This window comes from Chelonoidis abingdonii, chromosome 6 (genome assembly GCF_003597395.2).
Source record: "Chelonoidis abingdonii isolate Lonesome George chromosome 6, CheloAbing_2.0, whole genome shotgun sequence".
Taxonomy (NCBI): Eukaryota; Metazoa; Chordata; order Testudines; family Testudinidae; genus Chelonoidis; species Chelonoidis abingdonii.
The window spans coordinates 38,832,196-38,859,047 of record NC_133774.1 but is presented as its reverse complement, the minus strand read 5'-3'; the positions used below and the strand labels follow the sequence as shown (position 1 = coordinate 38,859,047).

Here is a 26,852-nt window from a genome sequence, read left to right as displayed (position 1 = left end):
TGAACTAACCTCGTTATCTCTAGCTTGCTTGCTAGCATATATATACCTGCTCCTGGAAATTTCCACTACCTGCGTCTGACGAAGTGGGTATTCACCCATGAAAACTCACGCTCCAAAACGTCTGTTAGTCTATAAGGTGCCACAGGATTCTCTGCTGCTTTTACAATAATAAAGGATTATAACAGCATACATTCAGCAAAGCCATACCAATTCTGTAAGACCCTTTGGAAATATGCCCTTATAATTTTTATTCAGTCTTACCACATTGCAATAAAATAGTGGCACTTATTGACATGTGCCCATTCTGTCTGCTGAATTGGTGTAGTGCTGTTTGTGCTCCAATGTGGTAAAGAGGACACAGGAAGCCACTCCGACATCACCACCACCACAAGCAGCAGGGGACAATCTCTCGTACTGTGCAGTAGAGCACCAGCTAAATGCTCACCCAATCACCACATCCCCAACAGGCATGGTCTGCATTTTAGAGGATCTGTCTAGTTGTTCACCTAGCAAGATCCTAGACTGCAGTCGTCAACAAGCAAGCTCAAAGAAGCAGTAAAGTACACCATGCAGCAGTTGACCAGCTCACTATGGAGAGTCTTGTCCTACGGGCAGGATTATGGTAGCAGAACCCTCACATTTCTAGCATCCCTTCTTCCTTACCCTTTGCCAGACACAACAGCATTTAGTCCTAAGTCTTAGTTTACTAGAGAATTACTTCTTTTTAATAACTTCCCCACCTTTATATTTGCATTTTATGTTCAATAACAGTTTGGAGGTGATAGTAACAAAAAAAATGCCTCCAAAATGGAGAATTTGAGAATTTTAAATCTTCCTTCAAGTTTTTTTAAACACTTTGAACATGTTTGTGGGCAATCTAAAATACTTTTAAAATAATTTTGTTTGAGATCTTAGATCAGTTAACAGAATGTACCTTTAGACTTATACTCAAAAAATGTAAATACATAAGTTTTAAATGTGATCAGAAAGGTATTGTATGTGCACTAAGACAGCTACATAATGGTATCAATTTACCCAACCAGACCAGGTAATAGCTCTCTTGATGCTACTTTAAGAGTTAGTGTGCCCTCAGTTCTTGCATGGGAAGCACAGAGCTCTGATCTCAGGTACTGACAAGTAAAAAGTCTTTCAGGTCAACTTTGTCATGTTGCTAGGAAAGTTATTTTTCATGTGATGTACATTCTGTAAATGATCTGAGATTTTAGAGTGGTGTAGGATTTGTAGATACGGTATTTTATAAGAAGCATTTATTAGTTTTTTACTGCTTTTGGGAAACCACAATGTGCTTCCAGAGAAGGCAACTCAGCTAGTCCCATAGCAATGAAATATTCATGGGCTCCATTGCAGCTTTTAGCCCTGAGCTTGGGGTAGTGCAGAACCCCACTGTCCTTGCTGGGGCACCAAGAGCTATTATGCTTCCAGAGTTAATTGGTATATGTGGGAATATGCCAGTTTCTACTTCGCTCCTAGGGGTGAAGGGCCATGACAATGACCGTATGACCTCACCTCCTCCTCATCCTCATCCTCTTTGGGGTGACTTGTTCCTTAGGGGTTGTTATATGCAGCAGTCCCTGTATTCAAGAGAGCTCTGGAACTGCAACAGAGATCAGCTCTAGTGGAATAAGACACAAAGGAGATGACGTTTCTTTGTAACCGCAGCACTCATGCAAAGACTAGCTACAGTTTGGTCCTATATAAATATAATATGCATTCTTCAGTCTGACGTAGACATTATTAACTAAACAGACGTGTCCATTGGAGAACAAGGTTGATATAGAATGCTCAGCACAAGTAGAAGTGTTGCCACTCTTAGGAGGGATGCATATTGTGATAGGATAAAAATCAGCTTGGTATTGTCTAATACTTTCTAGTTCTAATCTGAAACCTTTCAAAACTCATCCTCTAAAATTCTGTCAGTCTCTTTTACAAAAGCATGGTCTGTGAATACAGTGTGGTGATTTCCAGGAATTACCTAGGCAGGTTGGTTATTAATCTACCAAGCTATACCTACTTTAATAAAATTGGTAATATTGATTTATATTTTTAAACTTCACTTTAGAGTGTGATTGTGCTGGTGAAAGATCAATTGCTTATGCTGTGTAGCAATCTATCCTGTAGAGTTTGGATTACAAAATATCTTCTGGAACCAAGTCTCCTCCTGTAAATGGGAGAAGGGGGAGAAAGTTCAAAGCAAGGTTCTAAATTATGTCTCAAGGAATCTTGGCACAGACAAAGAATAAACTCAAAATGAAATAAAAATGCTTCTCCCTAAAACAGAAATAACAGCTGGTACTGAAAACAATGCCTGCAGTTGGCAGCACATCTACAGTGAGATTCCCAGTGCGACTCTCACTGATTTCAGTGGAAGAAGTGTTAGTAACAAAGGAAAATTTCCCTAGCATATACCAAGCCTCAGTCAATGGTGCTCACTCAACTTTCAAGACCTATTTCAAGGTTTGTCCCAGATCTTCCATTCCTTTTACACTATACAGAATCTTTCTAGATCATTCTAATCAATGATCAACATAGGGACAAACCCAAAGTGCAATTCAAACTGATAGAGCATTATTTTAATGTTGTTTCTTTATTTTTATGCCCTGTGATTTAACTAATTTAAACCTTTGGTTAGGAAAGCGTCCCTCAACTTTTAGGCACTGAGTTGAGTCCCATTCATTTAAATAAGATGAATAAGATGTAAGCAAGTTCCTAAAGTTAAGCATGTTTTTAAGTGCTGCCCTGAATAGAGAGGGAATTAAGCACAAGTTGAATTGCCTTCCTGAATTGGTACTTTACTGCGTAATGTGTCTGTCTGGGCTTGGCTACACTGGCACTTTACAGCGCTGCAACTCTCGCGCTCAGGGGTGTGAAAAAACACCCCCCTGAGCGCTGCAAGATGCAGTGCTGTAAAGTGTCAGTGTAATCAGGGCGGCAGTGCTGGGAGCAGGGCTCCCAGTTCTGCACGCTACACCCATAAGGCTGTGGCTACACTGGCAGTTTTGCAGCGCTGGTAGTTACAGCTGTGCTCGTACAGCTGTGTACGGCCACACTTGCACCAGTTGCAGCGCTGTTGTGAGTGGTGCATTGTGGGCAGCTATCCCACAGAGCACCTGGTCCCATTTTGGCGCTGTGGGTTGTGGGAAGGGGACGGAAGGGTGCGGGTCATTTCCGCTTCCTGTCCAACGACCCTGCTGCCAGGAAATCGGACCCGTGCCTAAGAGGGCCCTTTTATAATTTTTATTTTTTTTAAACTTACCCCATCCCAGCTGCGTCGCTCCATGGTCCCGCTTCCTTTGAGTGAAGCGCTGCGGAGCCCGCGGCATGGCCCGCTCTCCCAGCTAGAGCTCCAGCCGGGGGCGGGGCTTGCCGCGTCACTGGCCGGGCCTCCAAGCGGATTGCGGAGTCATGGGCTGCCGCGTCTGCCCGGGCTCCCACCGGATTGCGGAGTCGCGGAGCTTGCCGCGCTCCGGCCGGGGTCCGGCCGGAGCGCGGCAAGCCCCGCTCTCCCGGTCGGATGCTCCGTTCCAAGCGGTGTGAAGGGCTGTCAACTGCGTCTGTAAAGTCCGCATAACCTGTCCTCAGGGCTGGAAAGGAGCTCCTGTGACTGTGTTATCATACATACAAATGCTTAAGCAGAAGCATGCAAGGAGCCAGGAGACAAAATGAGATCTCCTGGGCACAAGTGAATTGCCTTTGCATCTGTCATGACAAGGAAAAGTGTAGCATTGTCCAAGTTAACGCAAATCGGATTAAAGGCCAGGCCTGTAGTGATGTAGAAAGGGATAAAATAAATGGTGGTAGGCAGACTATACTGTATTCCTTTCCTTGATAAAGGGCGGAGGTGTGTGTGTGGTGGGGTGGTGGTGTGTGTGTGTGTGTGTGTGTGTGTGTGCTTTTAAGTGTAGACACCTGCTAAGTTCCGGCGCTGTAACCCCCTCACCAGCGCAGCAACTTGCAAGTGTAGCCATGGCCTAAGGGATGTGGTTTACAAGCAGCGCTGGGAGAGCTCTCTCCCAGCGCTGCGGCTCTGACTACACTCACACTTCAAAGCGCTACCGCGGCAGCGCTCCCAAATTTCTAATGTAGCCATACCCTCTGTCACATAGACTTTGCTAGTGAAAATATTTGGTATGTGTCAGAGGTTCGGTTTTTGTTGCTGGGGCTATTTTGGAGCAAGGGACTCCTAAAATTTGTTCTAGCCCAAATGAACGTAACATGAAGGACTCAATATTCAGTAGGGGTGAAAGTAACTTAAATGACATACTGGTATGCAGCTGGGGTCCTGGGCAAGGTGTGGGGGCAGAGGGCGTGACTCTAGGCTCCCAGAAGAGGCGGGACCTCGGGCAGAAGGGGCAGGTCTGGGGCCAAAATCTCCCAGCCAGCCCTTCAGTGCTGCCCAGCCCGCACTGCCTGAGCTCCAGCGGTGATTTAAAGGGCCTGGGGCTCTGGCTGCTGATGTGTAGGCAGAGGCAGCCAGGACTCCTGGGCCCTTTAAATTGCCGCCGGAGCCCCGGGGCAGCTGCCCTTTTTGCACCCTTCCCCTCCCCCCGACCCCTCATCAGTGGTCCAGCGAGTATGGTTGGCACTTTCTTGCGGGTACGCCGTACTGGCTTACTTTCACTTCTGGTATTCAGGTACTATGGTGATAAAAAGGTTGTAAAGAGCTTTGGGATAAAAGGCAGTATGTAAGAGAATTTAAGGAAGCGAAATCAAATTTCAATGCCTAAACTCAATTTTGGTCCCGAAAAAAAACTAACATTTTCTTTTGACCAAAGTATCCTAGGATCTTAAATGGCTACATATGAAAAATGACACATCCCCATCAGCACAGTACCCCCAGGAGTCACTCACAGAATCACTAACAATGTTCTGTGCATTATATTGAAGTTCTCCCATCCATGTACTGACCTGGCCTGACCTTGCTTAACTTGAAAAACCGATGACATTACAACCTGAAATGGATTGGCTTAGATACTCCAGAATAAAATAATCCAGGCTATGTAATATTTTAATGTTTATTTTAGCAACCAACACATATTTACTCAGAGAGACATCTGTGATGAAACAACAATTTTTTTTTCTCAACCCATTCACTGCCATTCAAACACATGCAAGCATACAGTATTTAAGTTTCAGAGCTTTTGTGGTAATAGCCTCCTGTCCCAGATCTGGACTTTAGCGTCCAAGACCTGGGTGCTTACCTGAAACTCCCCCAAGCTCACTACCAGCTTGGATATTCTCGCTGCCACCAGGTCAGGAATTATAGGGCCTGACCCCCCTTTCCTCTCTCTGGTGTCCCCAACCCTTCCTTTGGGGGACCCCCAAGACCCAGACCCCTGGGTCTCTCTCTCTCTCCTCTCCCAGCTTCCCCCCCTTCCTGGGTTAGGCCGGTTGCAATGCTATTATCTTCACTGCCTTGATACAACCGGAGAGGCATCTAGTTCCCGAGGCTAGGCATTCACCTATCAGGCTCACACCAAGATTGCCCCTCCCTTTGCTCCTGCAAGCCTTTCCCGCCCTGGGACTAATAGAGAGGAGACACCAGAGTTTGGGCACTTTTCCCCTCCCCCTCTGCCTCACAGGAAAAGAAACTTCCACAAGTTAAAAAGAAAACTTTAGAAAAAAAGAAGAAAATTAAAACCAACATCTTGCATTAAAGAAACTCAATACAGGCTCTTGCAGTATAAGAAAATAGAATAAACAAGTTCTGATTAAAGATAGCCGATTAAACACATCCAACAATCACATACAGATCAAACAACACAAAGCTCATCATAGCCGAATTACTTTGCTTTCCCTTGTACTCGACAGATGTTTAGGAGAAACGTTGAAAGATGAGTTAGAAGCTGTCCCTCATAGCGGAGGAAAACAACCAAAGACTTCAGCAAGTCCACATCTGTACATACAACACAAACTCTTTCATAGCGCATTAGCTCTTTCCTTTTACTCACAGACTCATTTAGGAGAATATTGAGATAAGAGGAAGTAAGAAGGAAAACTGTTTTACCCATAGCCCGAAAAACAACAAAGAACGAGTATACACAAATTCCCGCCCCTGACTTTAAACAATCCAGTTCTCTGATTGGTCCTCTGGTCAGGTGTTTGGTTACCCTTTCCAGGTAAAAGAAACTTAACCCTTACCTTACCTATCTACTTATGACAGCTTTGAAAACATTTCCATTCCAAACAAAAGTCAACAATAATGTAAATATTTCTGTAGATATCCCCTCAAGTATATGTTTTTTTATAGCAAAATGCATGATATAACATGACAGATATTAAAAAACAACATTTTATGCATTAGGCTGAAGTCTGCTGTGAATATTGACATAATTTGGAATATTTTAAAGGAATTTGATCACGATAGAACCATTTCACAGAAGAAGTGATTTGATGCTAGCTGTGTCTGTAAAATAAATTAGAGGATTATATGTAGGTTTAAGGAGTAGAACTGAATGAATTATTTTTTGGTTCACTGTCAGTCCTAAATAATTAGAAAAAAAATAATTTGAGAGTAAAACTTTTCAGAATGTTCAGCAAATTGAAAAAATTTACAAAAAATGTATTTAGGATCAAATAAAGAAATGTTTCCTTTCCAGACATTTTAAAATTTTTTAAATAAAAGCAAAAGAAATGAAGGACTAGACTGACAAAACACGTGGTGCTGGTGGTAGTGGTGGTGGAACAGCTTCAACAGGAGAGACTCATCCAGGAATACACTATAGCATGGTGGTTAGGACACTCACCTGGAGGGGCGAGACCTGGTTTCAAATCTGTGTTCCACGTGGCACTTCCTTCTCTTTAGTGAATGGTGCCGCAGGCCTTGTCTACACTCTTCATGTAGCTGGAGTACTGTAACTTAGGTCGACTTACTGTGGTGTCTACACCGCACTGCGTTGACAGGAGATGCTCTCCTGTCCACTTACCTTACTCATCTTGTTCCAGTGGAGTACTGGAGTTGACTGAAGAGCACTCTGTGGTTGATTTAGCAGGTCTACCCACTAAACTGATCCCCCCCTCCTCTGTATCAGTCCCGGCAGTGTCAATCCCTGGTAAGTGTAGACATGGTCTAAGTCTTCATGCGACTCTAGCCCAAAATATTTTTGTCTGAAACTGTTTGGTGGTTTTATGTTAAATCCTTGAATGGTTCCAGTCAACCCGAAATTGCATTTTTTAGCAAATAAACTATTTATCTGAAAAATTTTGCCCAGCTCTAATATATATGGACAATATAAGCAAAGCCAGGTTTAAAAAACAACAAAAACCCCAGGTAAATGGTCTTGAGCCAACCAATGGCCTCTGAATCAGCAGTATTCAGCTTGGGAAGACCTCTGGGGAGCCCAAAACAAAAGAACAGCCATCCAGCATGTGTGCAGCATCTGCCACAGCACTACAGATGCATAGTCCTGGATGCCTTAGCATGATCAATCTTGGTGCAGCAAACCACACCTGAACCTATAAAGCTGCTTCTATAGGTGTCGTGAATGTACAAAACCAGGTTCATTTGACCTGATTATGATGTAGGAGTTCCTGGTAGTGGCAGAGGCTGTCATTTCACTTTCAAACTAATTTTTTTCCAATTTTTTGGAACTGCCAGTGAACCAAACAATAATTCATTCAGTTCTAGTCCTTAAACCTACATATAATTCTTTAATTTATTTTACAGACTCCGCTAGCATCAGACCACTTCATCTGTGTAATGGTTCTGTCATGTGATCAAATTCCTTTAAAATATTCCAAATTATGTCAATACTCACAGCAGACTTCAGCCTAATGTATAAAATGTTCTGTCTACCACAGTGAGCTGATGATACTAGCAATTGCTGGATGGAAAGTGTGCAGCATTGTCCAGATAGAATTTCTGCTATGTAGTCGATGATAGGGAGCATCCTATGGTGGGATGAACAGCGGCAAGTCTGGCATTTGCTGTACCTTGGTGATCATTTTATTGGCTGCATTCTGATGCCAGATGTTAGGTGGAGGAATATGCCTAGGACCGGTAACCATATATGTTCTGTTGGCTTCAGTGTGCCTGGGGTAATGCTCCTGGTATAATTAAGCTGTGTGTGTGAGCAGAGTTTAACCAAACTGGGACACCGTATTTGCCAGGTGAGTACTAGAGAGTGAGCCCCAAACTATGCAGTGTTTGTGCATTGGCTCCCCACTTGGAACCTACCAGTTTGTTCAAGAGACAATTTCTGGTCTTGATCATTTGAGCTACTTTACTGAGATGGTATTTGTATGTGAAGTATGTAAGCGTGCAATTGAGGGTGACCTCTATATAGACTGGCTTTGAATCATGTGCCAAGTGCTGACCCATCCAAAAAGATGTTAAGGCCAGGTTGGCTTTGAGGCTGTGGGAGTATGTTCACATAGTCTTTGATGTACTTAGTTTCAGTCTCCATTTCCTGTAATAGCCACCTATAGTAGTTGTATCAGTGTTCAGTTCTCTTCAGTTTTTTTGGAAGCCATGGTCCCTTAAGGCCAAGCAGATATCATTGGCATACATGAGCTGCCTGGAAATAGTGTTTGGTAGGTCATTGGCAAATACATTAAATAAAGTTGACAGCACTGAGTTTTGCCGGAATCCATTCTTCTGGAATCTCCAGGTGCTGGTTTTGAGGTCCAGACCCACCTGAAAATATCTGCCTCCGATCATCAGCTCAGTTGCCATGACAACCCCCCTAAGAAGAAGTCTTATCTTATACAGCAAGCCAGTGTGTCAGATGGTACCATAGGCTGTTGTAAGTCAAAAAAGACAGCTCCAGTTTTCTTCCTCCATTCTCAATGTACATAGTAAGTGCTAACACTTGGTCACAGGTGATTTGATTTGGTCAGAAACATGCCTAATCATCACTCAGATGTTCTGTGTAATTCTCTGTAGAATCATCCACGCCGGGAGTTTGTAGCTACAACTCAGGAATGATATTGGGTGATAGCTGGCTATTAAACAGTGGTCTTTACCTAATTTTGATAAAGAAGTCATCGTAGCATTCCAGCATATCTTTGGTAACATGTTCTCCTGTATGATATGGGACATGTTCATAGACTCTGAGTGTTGGGTTTTCTTCTCAAGATGTTGTACTTCTGGTAATATATTGTCAAAGCCACAGGCTTTACCGGTTTTCATTTATTTCAATGCCTTTTCTCTTTTCTTCCCTAGAGAATCATAGGAAGTTTTCATTTAGATTGAACTGTGGAGATTACTTGAATTGACTCCATTCTTTTTTGATCAACACTTTGAAAATTTTACCTATCTGCTTTAATGATGTTGGTCAAGTATATAGTGACACTGTTTGGAGGGACTTTTTGTTGCCATATATCTGATGAGTTTTGTGCTGCACCAGATTTCCTGATGAGTGTCTATGCTTTCCTGCTAGATCCCTTTCTGGAAGTTGCTTTATCCCCCAGTATTCTCTTAGGGCTACATTCAGGCTCTCTAAGGGTACGTCTACACTGCACGATTATTTCGAATTAGCTTAAACCGATATTACAAAACAGATCTAATAAAATCCGTTTAGCGCGTCCACAGTGGGATCCCGAAATCGATTGTTTGCGTCCATGGTCCAAAGCTACCATCGATTTCAGGAGCGGTGCACTGTGGGTAGCGTTCCTCAGCTATCCCATAGTTCCACTTCCGTGTTGAGAGCACAGTGCCTGATGGGGCAGAAAACACTGCCCCGGGTGGTGCTGGGTACAGCCTCACCCCTCCCTTTGTGAAGGCAGCAGACAACCCTTTGGCGCCTTTTTCGCGGAGTGCATTGAGCAACGCTCATAGCACAGCAATCTTTCCCTTTTTTTTCACGTGGTGGGTGGGGGAAATAAACTGAGGAGCTGTTCCCTGAACCACGCCAGACACTGTGTTTGAACCTACAGACATTGGGAGCTCAGCCAAGAATGCAATAATTTTTCAGAGACTGCTGTGGACTGTGGATAGCTGGAGTCCTCAGTACCCTCCCTCCCTTCATGAGCGTCCATTTGAGTCTCTGGCTCCCGTTACGCTTGTCACACAGCGCTGTGTATCTGGAGTTTTTTATTCAAACGCTTTGGCATTTCGTGTTCGTAACGGAGCTGGATACACAGATTTGTCTCCCATACAGCGATCGACCTAGTATCTCCCGTACGGTCTATGCTGGAGCTCTTTTTCGATTTCAACTGCATCGCCAGCCGTGCTGATCAGAGCTCCACGCTGGGCAAGCAGGAAATGTAATTCAAAAGTTCGCGGGGCTTTTCCTGTTTACCTGCCCCGTGCATCCGAGTTCAGATTGCTGTCCAGAGCGGTCAGTGCTGCACTCTGGGATGCCGCCCGGAGGCCAATAACGTCGATTTCCGTCCACATGAACCCTAATCCGGTTATCACTATCGAATTTAGCCTTACTCCTCTCGTTTGGGAGGAGTTCCGAAATCGATTTAAGGGCCATTTAACTCGATATTAATGACGACGTCGTGTGAACGGATACAGTGTTAAATCGTATATCGGCCATTTAAACCGATTTAAGTCGCAGTGTAGACCTGGCCTAAGAGTTGGTTCACTATTTCTGGATCACCGGCTTTCTGTATTGTTTAAGGAGAGCTACACATTCTTCATCAAGAAAATAGAATGGCCATACCAGGTCAGACCAATGGTCCATCTAACCCATTAGTCTGTCTTCTGACAGTGGCCAGTGCTCTATGTTTCAGAGGGAATGAACAGAGCAGTCAATTATAGAGTGATCCATCCTCTGTGGTCCAGTCCCAGCTTCTGGCAGTAAGATGTTTAGGGAAACTCACCAGATGGGTGTTGTATTCCTGATCATCCTGTCTAATAGCCATGATGGACCTGTTTCTCCAGGAATTATCTATTCTCTTCTGAACTGTCAAGATCTCTTTCCACTTTGAACTTTAGTGTCCAGAAAGTGGGACCTGCCTGTTCCTTCTAAGCTTAATTCCTAGCTTGATCTTATCACGCCGCCACCAACCCAAAAATAGTGTTTGGGTACACTCGCTGTCTCCCAAAACCTTCCCTGGGGACCCAAGACCAACCCCTTTCCCTCCTTTCTTCCTCCAGATTTCCCCTCCCTGGGTTACACTGGGAGATCACTGTGATTCAACCTCCTTGAATCTTAAAACAGAGAGGAAATTCACCTTCCCCCGCTTTCTCTCCCCTTTCAGAATCTCCCTGAGAAGGAGACAGTGATCCTAACACAGAGAGAAATTAAATTTTCCCTCCCCCTTCTCTCCTTTCCCCCCACCAATCCCTGGTGAGTCCAGAACCTGTCCCCTGGGGTCTCACACAAGAATAAAAAAAATCAATCAGGTTCTTAAAAGAAAAGCTTTTAATTAAAGAAAGAAAAAAGTAAAATTATCTCTGTAAAATCAAGATGGAAAATGTTACAGGGTCTTTCAGCTTCACCTAGACGAGAGGGACTCCCCCTCCTAGCCTAAGTATACAAGTTACAGCAAACAGAGTTAAAATCCTTCCAGCAAAATACACATTTCTTTATTGCAAAACAAACAAATGCCTAATCCGCCTGCTATCTAGTACTTACAGTATTGAACAGAAGAGACTTTTTCAGAAAGATTGGAACCTGTATGCACATCTGGTCCCTCTCAGACCCCAGAGAGAACCGAGGACAAAGAAAACAGCACAAAACAAAGACTTCCCTCCACCCAGATTTGAAAGTATCTTGTCTCCCGATTGGTTCTTTGGTCAGGAGTCAGCCAGGTTTACTGAGCTTGTTAACCCTTTACCATCTGTTTATGACAGAACCCAGTTACACTTTTCACAACGCCCCCTGGCAAAGACTTCAACAACTGGACTGTGTGTTGTGTGCAAAATAACTTCCTCATGTATGTTTTAAACATCTGTCTAGTAATTTCATTGGGTTACCCTAGTTCTTGTGTTATATAAATGGGTAAATAACACCTCCCTATTCATTTTTCCACATGACTCATGATTTTATAGACCTCTATCTCATCCCCCTTCTTAGCTGTCTCTTTTCAAAACTGAACAGTCCCAGTCTTTTTCATCTCTCCTTGTATGGAAGCTGTTCCATACCTCTAATAATTTTTGTTGCCCTTCTCTGTACTTTTTCCAATTCCAATATATGTTTTTTAAGATGAGATTATTAGAATTGCATGAAGTATTCAAGGTGTGGGCATGCCACGGATTTATATAGTTGCAATATGATATTTTCTATCTTGTTTATCCCTTTCCTAATGATTCTGTTAGCTTTTTTGACTACTGATGCTACTGATGCACATTTAGCAGATGTTTTCATAGGTGACCCAAAAATATTTTTCTTAAGTGGTAACAGCTAATTTAGACCCCATCAGTTTGTATGTATAGTTGGGATTATGTTTTCCAATGTGCATTACTTTGCACTTATCAGTATTGAATTTCAACAGCCATTTTGTTGCCCAGTCATCCAGTTTTGTGAGATCCCTTTGTAAATCTTCACAGTCAGCTTTGGACTTAACTACCTTGAGTAATTTTGTATCATCTGCAAACTGTCACCTCACGATTCTCTCCCTTTTCCAGATAATTTATGAATATGTTGAACAGTGCAGGTTCCAAAACAGATCATTGGGAGAAGCTGCTATTTACATCCCTCCACTGTGAAAACAGACCATTTGTTCCGACCCTTTGTTTCCTATCTTTAACCAATGGGAGGGGGAGGGATAGCTCAGTGGTTTGAGCATTGGCCTGCTAAACCCAGGGTTGTGAATTTAATCCTTGAGGGGGGTATTTAGGGATCGGGGTGGGGGAACTGTCAGGGACAGTACTTGGTCCTGCTAGTGAAGGCAGGGGACTGGACTGAACTCAATGATCTTTTGAGGTCCCTTTCAGTTCTATCAGATGGGTATATTTCCACATATTCATGAAAGGACCTCCCCTCTTATTCCATGATTTCTTACTTTGCTTAAGAGCCTTTGGTGTGGGACCTCATCAAGCACTTTCTGAAAGGCCAAGCACAATATAGCATTTAATCACCCTTGTTTACATGCTTGGTGACACCCTCAGAGAGTTCTAATAGATTGGTGAGGCATGATTTCCCTTCAAAAGCTGTGTTGACTCTTCCCCAACATATCGTGTTCATGTATGTATCTGATAATTCTGTTCTTTACTATAGTTTCAACCCATTTGCCTGGTACTGAAGTTAGGCTTACTGGCCTGTAAATGCCAGGGTCACCTCTGGCGCCTGTTTTAAAAATCAGCATTACATTAGCGTGCCTCCATTCATCTGATACAGAGGCTGATTTACCATGATTGGTAGTTCTGCAATTTCATATTTGAGTTCCTTCAGAATACCATCTGGTCCTTGTGACTTATTGCTGTTTAATTTATCAATTTGTTCCAAAACCACCTCTATTGACACCTCAATCTGGGACAGTTGCTCAGATTTGTCACTTAAAAAGAATGGCTCAAGTGTGGGAATCTGCTTCATATCCTCTGCAGTGAAGACTAATGCAAAGAATCAATTTACCTTCTCCACAATAGCCTTGTCTTCCTTGAGTGCTCCTTTAGCACCTCCATCGTCCAGTGGCCCCACTGACTGTTTGCCAGGCTTCCTGCTTCTGATGTACCATACTTTAAAAGATTACTGTTAGTTTTTATATCTTTTGCTAGTTACTCTTCAAATTTTTTTGTCCTGCCTAATTATACTTTTACATTGACTTGCCAGAATTTTTGCCCCTTTCTATTTTCCATAGTAGAATTTGACTTCCAATTTTTAAAGGATGTCTTTTTGCCTCTAACCACATCATTTACTCTGTTGTTAAGCGATGGTGGCATATTTTTTTCTGGTCCTCTTACTGTTCTTTGTTGGGTTGTTTGTTTTTTTTTTTTGGTATATCACATTTAGTTTGAGCCTCTATAGTGTTTTAAAATAGATTCCATGCAGCTTGCAGGCATTTCACTCTTGTGACTGTTCCTTTTAATTTTCATTTAACTAGCTTCCTCATTTTTGTGTAGTTCCCCTTTTTGAAGTTAAATTCTACTGTGGTGTGTTTCTTTAGTATTTCCTCCCCTACAAGGAAATGGTATATAGGTTTTGTGGCAGCCATGTAGGATGAACTTGGAGATGGCCTTAAAGTTTGATCTGGTAAATCCTGAATATGCTTGCTCTACTGAGATGTTATGCAGGATATAGACTGTATATTAGTCAATGATCTTAATCTAATTGTCTCTGTCTGCCTTTCTGTGGTTCAAAAGAGGCTTGTGCTTTAGAGACAATAGGTGAGCCAACATGGTAGTGTTATGGTAATCCCTAATTGAATGAGGATGCAGCAATGCTGCTCTAGGGTAAATTTTCAAGGACCGTGAAGGTGCCTGATACAGAGTCAATTTCTAGCAGAAATGACCCAGCTGAGGTCAGAGAATAGCCCTGGTCCCAGTGGGCAGAATGAAAAGTTGTTGGTTGCTTAGAGTCATGAAGAAGGTGTAGTTCATTGAGGGAGGTCAAGTTTGTAAGGTCTGTCTCACTTTGATCAGATTCTGTACAGCCCCAGGTGTTAGTGATGGCTATTGAAGTCTCCATCATAGATGGCATGAAGTTTAAGTGATGGTAGAGCAGAAGCAGGCCATAACAGATTTTGTGTGTGTGTGTGTGTGTGTGAGTGTGAATATTAGCCACTTTAAACTGATGGATCCTTATGGTGTCACAGTAGTCAAATGCAGATGGCAGAGTCTCCTCATCAGCTAAATTGGATCTGACATAAGTGGCTTTGCCATATTTTAAGTTTATGAGATTAAAAACAGAGATTCTGAACTGATTTGAGTATAAGGGAATTAACAAGGGTTTCCTGAAGATAGATGACACCAACATTCTTTTGGGAGGCAATGTTTTCAAGAACAGAGTGCTTTGTGGCTGGTAGGCCCTCAACATTTAACTGTAGCACATTAAAGGCATTAAGAGAAGGGCCAGCATTTATAGCATTTCCTTGTCCTTGTCTAGGTCCACATTAACTGGGATCCAGTAGATTTAGCTCCCTGGTGATAGATTTGGTTTCCCCTAAAGTGTAATCACAAGACACACAATGAGATTGTAGCTGCATTGTACCCGAGCTCTAATAAGGACTCATTAGTATTGCCTGCCTTAGTGTTTTTAAATGGGCCTGCTGTGAAACAGAGACTGATTGGTGGTTCACAAATCTGTGTCAGCAACTCTTGTCACCATACCTAACACACTGTTTTCATAATCTGTATCTGAAAAGTGTCATGTAGAGGTATCACATACAAATTGATAACACAGTGGTCCTGAAAATCATTGTGTGGTGTTGGGCTTCAAGGGCTTTTTTTAAGGATCCAAAGTAACATGAACTATCGAAGTCTCTGGCCTCATTTCCCTCATGCAGGCTGAACGGCGTTTAAATGCCAAAACAATATAAATAGGGCAGAACTCCTTTTTCATCCAGAAAACCCATGTCCTTTCTGTGGTCTGTCTTCTCCAGTGTTATGATTACCTACGTTGTAATAGCTTGCTGGCCTAAAGGTTCGGGATCAATGGAGTGGTAAAGTTTGGGAATATCATTTTAGATGCAACAAATCCTGCATCTTGGAAGGGATTAAACTGTTTGACTCTTGCGGTCCCTTCTAACTCAATGGTTCTATGATCATATGATCATACTGTAAGAGAAATCAGTATCCAGATATGGCATTCAGACATGAAACATGCATGCATAGCACAACCACTTCGCCCCCCTGAAGAAACCATTATAGAGCAGTGTGGATTGCAGCTGAGAAGGCTCATGACTCTCAGCTGAGAAAGAGTGCAAAATAACATTCAACTATGAAGGAAATAAAATAGGAAAATGTGAAAAACTGAAGGGAACAAAAAGTGAGCACATGCCACAAAGTGCTTCTCCCCATATGAACTTTCAGAATGCTTTGCTGAGCTACATGGTTCCAGCTTCTTTTCAACAAGACAATTATATTAGAAAATACATCCCCATTCCTTAGTAAAACGCATTCATTGAGGATTAACAGTGTCCCTTACCCAGGTTTCAAAAAGTAATAAATGTAATCCATGTTTAATTTATGCATATATAATAACTAGCCATAAGCTTGCAGTTTAGATTTCATTCTGGGAACAGTAATTTAAAGCAATCCCTGAAATACTTCTGTCTTCACATTGGGGGGTGGGGGAAGGGACAGTGTCTCTTAGAATGACAAGAGATAAAAAACACCCATGTACCATTTTTGAAAGTGACACAGGAGCCTGTGTCCCATTGATTTTAAGGGTTTGTGAACATGGAGCTGAAGGGTATGTCCACACAACAAGTGCTACAGTGATACAACTATGGTGCTGCAACTACGCCACTGTAGCACTGTAGTCTAGACACTTGCTACAACGACAGAAGGGGTTTTTCCATCATTGTATTAAATATACTCCCTCGAGAGGCAGTAGTTAGACCAACCAAAGATTTCTCCCATCAACCTACCAATGTCTATCCCGGGACTTAGCCCAGCTTACTACATCTCTGAGCAATGTAGCAAGGTCGACCTAAGATTTAGGTGTTGACCAAGCCTTAGTGCGTGGCAGCTGTAGCTTGCTGCACACTATGCTGTCATACTAAAAGTTGTATATTGTGCTTTGACTTACTGTTGTTTGAAACCATAGTATGTCAATATGCAGTATGGAACTTTTATTGCACAGTAGCAAGATCCACACTGCTCATTAGCGCACAGCAGGCTAGAGCACTGTAGGGTTACAACCCAGCTAGCCACGTGCTAACTGACCATGTGGACAAGACTTCAGTCAAACGTAGGTGCTTTTGAAAAATGTACCCATAGTAGCATGCATTTAGGAATAACTGAGGTTTCCAGCTAATGTGTTTCAAACCAAAATTAATCAAAAACTTGAGAAACCCTATTTCTCATTTTTCACTCAATGGCAGTTTTAGCCCTTTTGACTGAGGGAAGAGAAGGAGAGAGAGAAGGAAAGATGGCTTTGGAGTTAATGCACTGGAGTGGGTCTCTGAAAGTTTTCAGTTCTGCCACAGACTCCTTGTGTGACATTGGACAAGTCACTCTGCTTTCTCTGTGACAAGTTTCTGATCTGTAAAATAGGAAAAATACTACTTACCTCACAGGGACATGGTGAGGATAAATCCATTCATGTCTGTGAGATGCTCTGATACTGTGATGATGTGAGCCATTTAGCTACTGAGAGAGAGTGTATGGGTTATCTGCTCTCAGTGATCTCTAATATCCAAAAGGAAGACATGAATTTAAATGTGAAAATAGTATTATGTAGTTGGGATTTTTTTGATAAACATGCAAATGATCAGCTATTTGCATAAGTCTTAATGCAGCTCATTAAGAGAACTATTTTTTTTTGTTTGTTTGTCTTAAAACATTTGTTCAGCAAAACTGGCTGAGAGGAATGAAGCACTTCGTATTAAGGAAAGGAATCTGCAAATAAAAAATTGAACTAGTTCGCTCTTTTTTCCATTTATCTTCACTATATTCCTTAAAAAACACAAATTAAAGACAAAAAAGAAAAGAAAAAAAAGCCTTCCTCCTCAGCTTCATTGTTTTCTAGTTCTTTCTTCTTATCTACTCTTTTTTCTGGATTGTTCTTTTTTTCTTTATTTTTAAGGGCTGGGTCGTATCTTTATGACCTACTATCTATTATCTGTATTATCTTCAAAAAAAAGCATTTTTTCCTTCACGTTGTCTCAAAAAACCCACCCTTTCTTAGACACCGGGAAGTGAGATCAGTTCCAGAAAGATGATCCAGCATTGCAAGGAAAAAGCAGCCTAAGCAGACACTATGTACAAGACTCATATAGAGATGGCTTGGAGCTGAACTCCTCTGAACTCTAGAAACACTAATCCACATTTTATATATGACTGTACAATTGGTTGATCAGAATCCAGATCCAAACACCTCCATATGTTGGAGCATTTGAAACTTGAATCTAAGCTTGTGGTTTGGGTTCATTTCTAATTTATCCAAGGCTAATGGTGGAACATGGTGGAAAGAATTATCATAACTTGGAAATATTTTCATATCCACAGCTTTCGTCTGCTGAGTAAATAAAGCTCTGGGTCACTTATTTACTTCTTCATTGGTCCATGAAAGGAATAAGTATTGAAGTAACAAGCCCAGATTAAAGAAGGTGGCAATAGAAAAATTCTACCCTTGCAGGTTTGGTACATGAAATTATTGACTAAGAAAATGCATATTGATTGTCATTCTCTTTCTGGTGAAACTTGGGCTGAGTCAGAGAGCCTTTTCAATGTGTTGCTAATTACTGATCTCGTTCATCAAAAGCTCAGCACTTTACTCATTATGGGCAGGATACAATTTGCCAACCATATCTACACACAGAACCTAGTCCTTTTTAAAGATTTTCCTTTTAGCAAGGTTTAGATAGTTGTAAGCAAATATGAAAGCACTCAGGCACTACAGTTTTGGGTGCTATAAGAAAACCTTAAGATAGAATGTTTCTAAAACTATAAAAAAGTATTTAACACCCAAGTTGCATCTTGGGATAAATATATTATGTGTACAGAATGGTCATCAAAACCACTTTCCACAAATGGCATTTGGTAGGCCAATGTACATTCAATGCTGATGTCCCACACAGTGGTGGACTTAGAGTTAGTGGGACCCTGTGTGCAGCTTCATTTTTGGGGGACCCCCCTCGGGACCCAGCCAAGAAAAAGAACATTCTCTCTTATATCCCTCTGTTTTTTCATTCTTTTTTCCTTTATCCTCCTCCTATAAGTAATGGGAAGTAAATGAAAATACAGTGAGGTACCTTGATTGGGGCAGGGGGTTGGGGTGCAGGAGGAGGTCGGAAGGCAGCACTTACCTCGGGCAACACACCCCTCCGGCAGCAGCTTCTAGGCGGGGAGGACCGGGGGTCTGCAGCAGGCACCATTGGCTGGGAGCTCCCATTGGCTGCGGAGTCAGCAGTCAGGGCGGGGACAGCCTGTGGAGACACATACCTGTCTCCAGGGGCCACAGGGACATGCTGGCCGCTTCCAGGGCGAAGTAGCGTGGAGGGAGGGAGGGAGGCAGAGCGGGCAGGGAGCCACTTCAGCCCTGTTGCAGTGCTGCTGGCAGGTCTCTGCATGCTCCTTGTGGGGAGGGGGACAGCGGGTCTCCGTGCGCTGCCTCCAGTCCAGGCAGCGCACGGAGTCACCTTCCCCTACCCCGCCAGGGGTGCGCAGGGACACGCCAGCAGCCGGCAGCTTCTGGGAGCGGCGTGGGGCCACCGGCCACGACATGCAGGCTGCCTGCCTGCCTGAGCCCTGCTGTGCCGCTGGTTGGGACTCGGGCAGGTTGTCAGATATTTGTTTTGTATTTTGGAGGCTGCCCCTGTTGTTGGGGGTCCTGTGACACTGCATGGTTTGTTTCATCATAAATCCACTCCTGGTCCCACACATTGGTCGGTTACCACTGATGTAGCACACTGTGCTTAATGCCCTGACATCAGCAGGCACATTGCCATATATTCCTTGGGAAAGGGACCGTCTTTTTATTCTGTGGTTTACAGCCCCTAGCACAATGGGGTCCTGGTCTTATGGAGTCTTAAGGAGAGACAGTTTCTGATGCTCATTATCAACAATTGCCTTTTGTTCAGGCTGGCTTCAGATGAGGATGGTGTACCCAAAATCAAGTCATTCACCTAATACAAGACGCGTGTCAAGAACGGCAAGATAGGTGGTGCTGTTTTGATGGATCTGTCAGCTGCATATGACACTGTGGGTGTAAGTTAGGGCTTCTGAAGTTCATAAATGTGCCTGTCTCTCCATCCAAGAGTTACCGCCACTCCTGAGGACATAGCTATTGGCCTTGATGTTCCATTGTTGGATGTGAAGCCCTAACTTACACCCACCTGTTTGCAACCTGGGATGCACATCGTGGACCAGGCTTAACAGGCTGCTGACTGGGATGGACAGAATGGCTGCCACAATGCAGAAATTTGGCTTAGCCTAATCTTCACAGTGTGACTGCTGGGCAGCAGTGAAGATGGAGAAATGTGGAGGACTGCCCAATTAAAATATTGGAGGGTGGACTGCAACATCTTGCCACCCTCAATGCTGCAGCAGTTAGGTGGCTGAACAACCTAGATATCGACTTGTGACACATACAAGATTTTGGTTTTTTATAGAGTTCTCTGAAAACCTCCATTTGTCATTCCAATCTTTTTGAAAAGCTCCACAGATGCCTTTTTGCCTAGAAATACATTGTTCTTCCTATATGCTGTGTTATAAGCCCAGTTCTAATGTCTCCTTGTGGTTCCTTTCTACAGTTTTTGCAACATAAGACTACATTTCTATCATTCTTAAATATACAGTGATTTATTAAATTATTTGGATAGACATGGACTTTGCATTGCAAAAAATAATAAACTTGTTAACAATTACTCATCTTTTCTTTATTTTCAAGTGAATTTAGTGCTGGTGAAAGTTGCTGGATTGACAGCCCTGGAATTAAAATACAGGTTCAGCACCAGTGAAAAATTCCCTAACCTGCTTCCTGCATGCCTCAACCTAAATTGGGTGGGGAGGTGGCACCTCTGGGAATAAGAGGTTAATTTTGTCCATTCAGTCTTTGGCTTCTTTCCCAGAATTTGCCAGCAAGAATGCCAGTTCAACAGCTGTATACTAGGAACTGGTCTGAAACACAGACCTCCAACTCCCTTTATGTACACTAAGCTATCCAACCTATGATAAACCTAACTGATATTCCTCCACTTCTGTAGAACTATCATTTTATTGTCTTTCTCACTGCTTCCTTTATCTTTGGGGAGTGGATAGCTTGGGTTATTGGGAATCCAATATCAATATTTCAATATGAGCAGACACCTTTCCCAACCTGCTCTAAAACAAAGCCTACGCTGTGTACAGTCAGAACTCACCGCCTTCCCATTCTACTGTACTCTCTTCTAGCAGGTCTCAATCTATGATACACATCTTCTTGGTATGCGGGCTGCCATCAGATGGTATGCAGTCTGATTTTTAAAAGACTTCAATCTTTGTAATTGGCTCATTAAATCAAAATGTGCACAGTCATGCAGAAAAGGCAGGCATGTGAGGAGCTCCACATGTTAAATCAAGTTAGATTGAAGTTGCATAGAAGGTGAGAAGGAATAATAGCCTAGTGGATAAGGCCTTTGAACTGGGATTCAAGACACTTGGGTCCTAGCACCACTCTCTCTATACAGCTTATTTGGTTTAACTGAACTAGGCAACAGAAACTGTGCAATAGACAGAAAACCATGGTACACTGACTCTGCTTTCCTGCAAAGAGGGCCCTTCTCCAATCTCCGTTTGTGCCATTATTCATAACACTTACACTGCCATTATATCTAGCTAGATGTGTTTCTTAGATTATAATTTCCACTTCTTGCCATTTTTGACTGTCAGAACCTCCTCAAATGTATTGAGGTGGTTCAGCATTGTTAATACTTTTGAAACATGAAGTGGAGAATGAATGTCATTCTGTCCAGTAGATGTGAAATGTTAACCCAATGAATAGGCTATAGTCCATCACTGTAAATAGAAATAAAACTTCTAAGCAACTTTAGTAGCAAAAGACTCAGTGGTTGTAATAATGTATGTTCTTGCTAACTGAATGTATTGAAATATTCATCTAGGAAAATTAGACCTGAGGAAATTATATTCTATGGTTAGTTATTAAATGAAACTTGGTCAAAAGTAGCTGATCTTCTTCCTATTTGGAAACTGCCTCCTATATGTCATAGAATTCTGTTCTTCGCTTTTATTTTGCTTAAAAGAATGGCACAATTATTTTAAATTTCACCTCTCCTACTTCACATTTTAATATATGAACATATATTCCCCATGCTATTAAGAAGTTTCCCAGCCTTTGAGGTAGCTTGAGATGTGGCAACCATTTTTTAATTTCTCCCAGAAAAAAAATATATAAGCAACCAAAAGAGTCTGTTTCTTGGTAACCAAGTTTGTGCTTACCAAAAGATATGATATAGTTGGGGGCCTCTTGTACGACGTTCCCCATCTAATGCTATCATTTTAAATGTGTTTAAGAACTGTTTAAACAGGATTCTAGCTGAAATGTTTTCTTAGATGGTATGGCTAGCCAGCGTGCATGGAGCCTATTTTTAAAGAATGTGTTCAAGCCCAGAGACTTTAGGACACTTTTGCTCTAATCATATTTGCTGTTCTTGGCGTAACTGATCACTCTGGGAATAAAGCAGCAGTCCTAGTGAACTGAACCTTTAGAGCCAGGAACTAACTTGCATGTTGTCTACACCAGACTTTTTTCTTGAAATGTCTCACTACTGCTACCAGTATTGGAGCTATACAGCTAGCTGCAATGGGGAGCACTAGAGTAGACAAGGCTCTGGCAGATATTTGTGTTTTAACAGCGAGTTAAAACACGGATGGTTGATCTGTATTAGCACACCTACTGTTGCCACCACTGCTGGAGCTGCAATAGTGATGACATTAGAAGGAAATATAAAAAATAGTCTAGCATAGTCACAGCCTTAGTGAGCCAGTTTAAGCACAGTTCCAGTTAAAAGTCATTCCTGATGAGGCCAATCTATGTTAGGACCGTGATTAGAAACTGTGATCTCTAACCTAAGAGACATGGCTTTGCGAAACAGTTCTACCATGGCTTGGTCCCATCCACACCAGCTGGAAAACTGTTCCAAAACATTTAATCTGGAACTACGTTTAAAGAGCCATCCCTAAACTGTATAGTACAGACAAGAGCTAAAGTCTGCACTTTCCGGTCTCATTCTCACTCTTTCTTCCATACTTAAGAAGACAACAGTCTCCGCTGCAAAGGGGAAAAAATAATTGTTTATTCTTAAACAATGGGCATGGAGTGATCATGAGGGATTTGGGGATTCTCTGTGCTCAGTTGCCCTAAGGAAGAATGTAAATAAGTCCCATTAGCTTCAGTGCAAGTTACGATATCCTGCAAGGGAGAAGAGGGTCCAAAGAGTAGATTATATCCTTATTGGGAGATATATGAATGGGCATGGACTCAGCATGATCTTTCCTGTTCTGTTTTTACTTACAATATGCACATAGTTCCTGTCATCACTTTGACACAAAAGAAGCAGCAAAAATTATGGTGTGCAGTTGAAATACTTTCAGAACTCCAGCAAAAACAACTGTTTGCACACCTTCAGCAAGCCACACTTTCCCTCTCCAAATTGTTGCAAGATGCTGCTTCCAAATTTGTGGGGCAAATTAAAACATTTTGTAAACAGGTGCACCTCCTTTGAAAAGAAGGGGAGTTGAACTTGCTTAGACCAGGATTGAATTTGGCCCTGTCTGTTGTAACCTTATCCCAAATACATTAGGAGTCATCACCCCACCAGGAGTACATGTCACTGGGAAACATCTGGGGTTCAGAGTCTATATGTATGTCTCTGTATCTTAAACAGTGTAACCACATTTTAAATGATTACATTCAAAAGAGGCTTGTGCTTTAGAGACAATAGGTGAGCCAACATGGTAATGATTTTCCAACAAATCATTCAAGTACCTTAACCACAAGGCTTTCCCATTTTTGCTGGTTCAGGTTTGGTCTTTTTGCAAGGAATGACATTCCAGGGCAATTTGTGGTAATAGCTCATCAGGGCAGCCAACAACTAGCTAAATCATTTGGGAGGAGCACAACTGACTAGTATGTCAAACCTTGCAAGAATTTAAATCTATAGATTCTGCAGAATTTTGTGAGACCTGGCATAGCAAAACACGTTATGTTAACTAGTGACTATCCTCCTTCAGACCTTTGACATTTCACCATGTTTTTCCCCTGTCAGCTCAAATGTGGAAGGGATTTAATCTCATAATAATCTCAGAATGGCTTTGTCCTTTTTGTCTCCTACAATGCAGATACTTCAGTTCCACATCATCTCCAATCTATGTATAAAAATGACCTTGACCTCCTCACTATCACACTAATTCTAAATGTAAGCGGGAGAATGGCTCTGCTATTGTGGGGAACTTTCCTGACTTCTGCACCACACCTGGTGAAATGGGCTAGCAAAAGGATGTGAGTCCTCACTCCCACTTCCTTTACCCAGAGGCCTCCCCGCCCTCAAGGACTCCCCTTCCACTCTCCTGTTTGGCACAGTCCTCGTAACCCCAGCAATGGCTGGGCCAGTGATGAGCTGCTAAAATCTTAACAACCGGTTTCCTATAAAAAGTTCTGATTTAAGGGATGTGCCACAGTATGTATTTTTTGTACCAATAGGATTACCATACGTCTGTATTTTCCCAGGAGGAATTTTTAAATTTTAGGTAAGACAGCGATTTAAGAACCGAAAAGCCTGACATGTCCAGGAAAATACAGATGTATGTTAACTCTATCTAAAGTTTTTAAAAAAGATGGGTCTGAACTAGAAATGAGCTCCTTTTCACATGTGTGAGTCCCCGCCACTCCCTTGGGGTGTGCTAGGGTGACCAGATGTCCCAATTTTATAGGGACAGTCTCAATTTTTGGGTCTTTTTCTTATATAGGCTCCTATTACCCCTCACCCGCTGTCCTGATTTTTCACATTTGGTGTCTGGTCACCCTATGGTGTGCACATGTTTGGGTCCCAGCTGCTCCCTGAACCCCCTCATTGAAGGTGTGCAGGGTTACTGCCCTGAGAACTGCAGGGCACCAGTGGACATGGGGCTGGCTGCAGACAGGGGCATGGGGCAGGGCTAGCTGGAGGCAGGAAGTGTGACACGGGCTGGCTGCAACAGGGGCTCACTGTGGGCAGGTGGTGCAGATGGGCTGGCTGTGGGTGGCTGTGGGCAAGGGGTGGCTGTGGGCAGGCGGTGGCTGTGGCAGGGGGTGGCTGCGGGCAGGGGTGTGGGCAGGGGGTGCAGGCAGAGGCTGGCTGTGGCAAGGGGTGGCTGCGGGCAGGCGGTGGCTGTGGCAGGGGGGGCTGTGGGCAGGGGCTGGCTGTGGGCAGGGGGTGGTTGTGGAAAGGGGTGGTTGTGGGCAGGCGATGGCTGGGGCAGGGGGGGCTGCGGGCGGCTGCGGGCAGGGGCTGGCTGTGGGCAGGGAGTGGCTGTGGGCAGGGGGTGCAGGCAGGGGCTGGCTGTGGCAAGGGGTGGCTGCGGCTGGCTGTGGGCAGGGGGTGCAGGCAGGGGGTGGCTGTGGCAAGGGGTGGCTGCGGGCGGCTGCGGGCAGGGGCTGGGTGTGGGCAGGGGGTGCGGGCAGGGGCTGGCTGTGGGCAGGGGGTGCAGGCAGGGGGTGGCTGTGGCAAGGGGGTGCAGGTACTCACACGAAAGTGGCTGGGAGCAGCCCAAGCAGCAGGACGCAGCCGGGGCCAGAGGTTCAAGCAGCAGCAGCAGCAACAGGGCCAGGAGGCAGCCCACATGGCTCCCGCAGCGCAGCGCCCCCTGGTGGCCGGGAGGAGGAATTACATGCTTCCCAGCCAGAGCCTATCAAAGCTTCCCTCGCAGGGAAGCCGGTTAACAAGCAGTTCTAAAATCACTTCTAAATTTAACAACCGGTTTGTGCGAACTGGTGCAAACCGGCTCCAGCTCCCCCCTAGGCTGGGCCCAGGATTTCTGGGGGGCTCGATCCCCAACCTTGCTGTGGTCACCTAGGACAGGGGCTATAGTATCCCCACTCTGGGGTACTCTCTCTGCGTTGGGCACCTCCCTGACCCACCGATCATTTCATACAATTTAAAGCAAATACAAGTTGTTTAATTAACAATTAATTTTAAAAAAGAATCAGGAAAACTGGGAAAGGTTAAAGGAAAACACATCACCCTGCTCTGGGGCAGGGAACATTATAAACAGTGTCTCTGGACATCAGGGCACTTCACAGTCTGTTCCTTGTAGGTCCCAGGTCTCCTTCTCTGGCCCTGGCTGTGCTGCAGGGATGCTGCGGGTTGGACACTTGCAATGGTGGTGGTCACACACCTCTGGGCTTTGCCCCATCAGGTTTAGATCCCCCTCCCAGTCTGGCCTGCAAGGACCCTTGGCTGGGGGTATCTTTCTGCACTGGGCCCTTTGGCCAAGGTTCCCCTTGGCTGGCCCCAGTTGCTCACCGCACCTGGCTCTGTGGCTGCAGCTCTGCTCCCAGCACAGGATTTGCTCTCCCTAGGCTGTCTGGCTCTGTGGCTGCAGCTCTGCTCCCAGCACAGATCTGCTCTCCCTGGGCTATGTCGCTGCTTCTGTGGCTGCAGCTCTGCTCCCAGCACAGATCTGCTCTCCCTGGGCTGTCGCTGGCTCTGTGGCTACTTTTCTGGCCCCTCTGGCTCTCGCACAGCTCTGCTCCCCAGCTCAGCTTGGGACCCTGCTTTCTCCTTAGCTCGGCCCCACTCTGTCTGATCCAGACAATTCCAGCTCAGAGGGAGGCTGGGACCCCCGCTGGCCTCCCGACTCCCTGATTAACCTGCCCGCCCTGTCAATCAGGCTGAGGCTGACCTGAAACATTGGCCTCTCCCCAATCTTTTAGTACTGGAAACTAGCCAACCAAAATACCCTCACTGAATGTTAGTAAGGGGGCAACAGTCCCCTTACATAAATGCATACTTTTCCAACAGAGTTTTGTGCAATATTGGGTGTACTAGTGTAGCTTGCATAACAATTAAATGCTACAAAAGGATTTTTTTAAAAAAAATACAGCAATCTATACTGCTGAAAAGAAATGCTGTCTTGGGTTTTTTGTGCCTGATCCTCCTCTCACTTATACTGTCATAAATCAGGAATAACCCTTTGAAAACAAGGAGTCTGCAACAGTATAAACAGGTATAAGTAAGAAAAAGAATCAGGACCTTAGGGCTAATGTTGCAAATTAAATGTATCAGATGAAAAACAGATTCTTTAAACCTAATGTGTATTTAGAAAGATGACTGAATTCTCCAGCATTCTAATGCATCTA

General features: G+C 43.7%; 1 protein-coding gene and 1 long non-coding RNA gene across 4 annotated transcripts in view; one reads left to right on the top strand and one right to left on the bottom strand.

The window, feature by feature from the left end:
* PDE4D (phosphodiesterase 4D) overlaps positions 1-26,852 on the top strand; it is a 654,671-nt gene that overhangs the window by 470,303 nt on the left and 157,516 nt on the right. The gene's annotated exons all lie outside the window — the stretch shown is intronic.
* LOC116834702 (uncharacterized) lies at positions 18,487-25,304 on the bottom strand. Its single transcript, XR_004376023.2, has 3 exons — positions 25,240-25,304; positions 18,823-18,942; positions 18,487-18,728 (listed from the first exon to the last, which is right to left on the bottom strand). It is a non-coding gene; the product is annotated as an uncharacterized LOC116834702 (long non-coding RNA).